Below are 4328 nucleotides of genomic sequence, written 5' to 3'. Positions count from 1 at the left end.
CACCAAGATCTATTCCCCAGTCGTTCTCTTCTCGGCAATTTTCGCAACTCAGGTAACGTCTCTATCCTCTCTTATATTGCTGAAAATTTGCATAGTTACTTGCTTTGTTATGGCATTGATTCAGGGGTTTGGGTGTTAATTTGATCTTTGAATGCAAAATGGCAATCTAATTTTCTGTGATGAATGGATTGCGGAGTTATGTATGGCTAATTGATGTAGGAAATCAGAAGATTACTCTGCTCATGTCGTGGGTACGAGTATCGTCTGATTTCACAGGAGACCCCATCTCGAGGGTTTAAATAGAGGGTTCATTGGATTTCATGCTGATATTCTTATTTGCTTTTGAGAATGCTTTTAGTCTGCTCCAGTCAGGTGTCATCATATGTATGAAAGTTATTCCGGCTCTAGTAATTCATGCATGCAAGCAGGGTCTGTTGTATTAAAATGGTTGTGACTATATAGTATATCTTTCATGTGTGTGAAGGTTTTATTGATTGTGTAAACATTATGGAATCTGGTAACTTTTGTCTTATCTTGAAGACCTTCGCAATGTTTTAAAAGCTACCAAAGTTTTGTTAGAAAAATGGGTTTTTCCGTTATATACCACTGTATGTTTCGATAGTAGTCATGAGGATATTTGGTCTTCAAAACAATCATGAGAAATATAAAGGTGTGTTTGAAGCTTTTTGATGCAAAGCCGAGCATTATGAGTCATTAAGGCATGAATCCTGATTTTAAAAATAAAAGAGATCAATATGGGTAGTCTGAAAACCTTGCTGTTCACAGGAAGCATTTAATGTGAATCAAAATATTTGCTGTGCTTGTTTGGACAACTTCAAACTGGAGCCTCTTCTGAGTTTTGGTTATGATTTGCAAATGTCAATCTAACGCTTAGCCTGCCTTTTATGTCGCTGAAAGTTAATCCCCTCAGAGTGTTAGATGCATGTGTGAGACCTTTCCATGATGCTTATATCATGATCCATATCTCAGTTACAATATTTTTAGGATTTGGATAACTCTTATAGTTACCAATTGTCAAAGTATGACTGGAGTGATAGAATCGAAATACTTTGACTCCATTGCGAATGAAATAAATAGAGTCATGCTTTGGTAATTGTGTCATTTACTAAATCCTCTTGTTCTTCAGTTAGTTTATTGACTTTTTTTGGTTTCCAGATAATAATGTGTAGAGTGGTTTTTTTTTTTTTTAATTTGGTGTAATTCCTTTCCTCAATTCATTAATCTTCTGTAAGAACATGAATGACCATGTTGATTGAAAAATCAAGCTTGTTCAAAATACCCTCATTTGTACCATACATATGAAGATTTTCTTTTTAGTTAGAGGTTTGTCAACATTGCTATTTACCCCGAGTGGTGCTGTCTGCTGCATGTGAAATCGAGATTCTGTACAAGAGCATTTTTGTTGAGATAGACCTGCATTTAATCTTGGTTTTTTCAGAAGTATTGGTTAATTGGAGGTGGTCATTTACTTTAAAATCTTTCCAAGGCATAGGTCTTTGTATTTGCATATAATTTCTTGGAGAAGTTCATGAAATCTTGGGTTGTTAAATACCTCGTTTTATCTTGAATGAGTGATCTGTAAATTTCTTTGGTATTCAGATTATTAAAATTGGCATTAATTGGTGTGTTATTTGTAAGGTTCAATTCTATACGAATAAATATTAGAGTGGTGAATTTGAGAATATTGTTGGATTGTGGACATTGAGGATTATTTCTTTTCAGTTCAAAAAAATAATAATATGCTGGTTGAAATTCCTTTTAAACAACATTATGGTGATATAAGTTCATATGATTCAGAAACCCTTCTGGTTTTGAATTCATTCATGCTCGAATCAAAGTTTATTCTTTCAATGTTTAAAAATTATATGCTTAAACATGTTTAAAGCATAAACCATATGCATATGTCTGTCATAAGAATTAGAATATCTATAATTGTTATGATTTGTCTCCTTTTGTCTCCCTGTAAGCCGTTAATGTTTGAACTAGTATCTTTTAAAGTAAAAGAGATGTCTTACATGGGGTGTCCTTCTTAGCTAGTCCATTGGAATCCATAGGTTTTGATATGATAACAGTCATGGGAGTTGGGCTGTATGTAGTTTGGATTGCAGTTCTGAAGCATTAAACTTGGTTATCTTTAGGTCATTTTCTATGCCTTCCTGTTCCTATCTCATCCTCTTAGGGCGTGTTATGATTTTTAGTGTATTCGCTTAAATCATGCAGAAATGAGGTTTGGTCTCTGGGTTTATCAAATTAGAATCGGGTTGTGGCTATGACGAAATGTATCTTGAGCTGACCCCTTCCCTTCCTGCCTTAGAATTTTCACAGGTTAAGGGATTTCTTCCTCTTTAGAGTCTGTCATAGAGAGTTTAGGAGTCTGTCCAACCTTCATAGAGCTATAGGATTCTGTCCTACCCCTATAGAGTTTAGGATTATGTCCTACCCTATAGAGTTTAGGAGTCTGTCCTACCCCCTATAAAGTTTAGGAATCTATCCTACCGTCATAGAGTTTAGGAATCTGTCCTACCCCTATACAGTTTATGAGTCTGCCCCCCCTATAGAGTTTAGGAGTCTGTCCTATCCCTTATAGAGTTTAGGATTCTGTCATATCCCTTAATAAAGTTTAGGATTCCGTCCTTCCATCTTTCAGAGTCAGTCTTTGCATGTTCCTAGGCTTCGTAGTTTGGAAGAATTCCGAACTACGGATGGCTTGATCCCTAGCTGAGGGGTACGTAGGCAGCTCAGGCTTGCAGCTGGCATCCTGAGTTCAGTCACAATTTCAAAAACTCCCATGAGCTTCAAAACCTCTCAAACCTTCCCAAAATACAAAAATTCTTCAAAATAACCTTTTAAACCATTTTTTCAAAAGATCTTCCCATAGAGTTAGGAGTCTGTCCTAGGCGTGTGGGGTGTCTTAGAGTTAGGAGTCTGCCCTGGATGTTTTGATTTGTCGTGTCTGGTCGTGTGAGTGTCCCTAGAGTTAGGAGACCTCGAGTCGTGGTCGGCTAGACACTTAGTTGATCCGATGGCTAGACTAGAACGCACTTAGATAGCCTATGATTTTCCTTAGGACGCACAGCCTAGTCACACATAGGGTGTAGGGTCCACTTGCATTAGTTAGGGCATACAGGGAGTCCTAAAAATTACCATTCACTTGAACTTAAGAAATCACGCAAGAAGCTTTAAAAACTAGTCGAGTCTGGGATAGCGGTCCTAGATGATTAGGCATTGTAGTTTAGAATAGGCCGACGAACTACGTTGACTCTTATTCTTCCCAAGGCCAGGATACGTAGAGCAGCCGGGATGGATGCTCATCTTGGTCCGAGTAAAGTATCATATTAGAGTCTAGGGTTTGTCATGTTGTGTGTTTTGCTGTGTTTTCTTACTTTCACGTATAGATCTTATACCTTTAGCTGTAGCATGCATGTGTTTGTCCACCAGAACTTAGACACCAATTGGGCATGACACTCATAACCTAGCTATTCTTAGGTGGCATGTCTTTCATTTCTTTTGACGTGTGGTTATTATTCATCTCCGAGACATGCATGATTGGATAGACGTTAACTCGGGGATATTCGTTCCCATTTCGCACGATTTTTGCCCAAAACTCTTCAAGGTTAATAATAAATGGCATAAGAGACCAGGTGCTTGCACTTGGGTGAATTGGGGGCGCCTAACCCCTTCCCCATTCGTCATCAGGCACGGACCTTTTGTATCTCTGGTTATCCGTTGCGACAGAGCATAGTATGGGATCCAGGGCCCACTTCCTTGGATGGCGACCCCTTCTTTGTTTAAGGTACGCCTCGAATCCGGGCTAATCCCCGAATCGAGAGGTATCTCACTTTACATCGCCGCTCATGCTGTGAGGGGCACTCTTTCGAGAGTTCTTTGGTAGAGCTCTCCTTTACGTGGATGATCAAGAAAGACTTTATGGGGGCTCGTCCCCCGCCTCTCTCGGATCGGGGTCCACACTCCCTAAGACCTAAAACGTGACGTAAGTGTTCCTAAAGAGGGCTCTAAAGGCTCCTATGAGGTGGGACCGTGATCCAACGGTTCCAGATTTGATCTGAATTTGGGTTTCCCAACCCAAGTTATTAGGTTGGTGATTTCTATCTTTTAAGGAATTCCTATGACCTCGAATTCAAAGTATTCTAAGGCTCTAAGGGTTGGCTATTTCCATGCTTGGGTTGAATTCATAGAAGGGAATCGTACTTTGTACCCTTACACTATTCGGCAAATAAATTACGATATACTGTTGCCTGGCAGTTTTTCAAGATTTCCGTGGACAAAGACCTCGGAGCCAACATTAT

This window comes from Tasmannia lanceolata, unplaced genomic scaffold (genome assembly GCF_043159265.1).
Source record: "Tasmannia lanceolata isolate RefF3 unplaced genomic scaffold, GAP_Taslan_0.1 ptg000003l, whole genome shotgun sequence".
Classification (NCBI taxonomy): domain Eukaryota; kingdom Viridiplantae; phylum Streptophyta; class Magnoliopsida; order Canellales; family Winteraceae; genus Tasmannia; species Tasmannia lanceolata.
The sequence above is the reverse complement of the archived record's forward strand: the minus strand, read 5'-3'. Positions refer to the sequence as shown.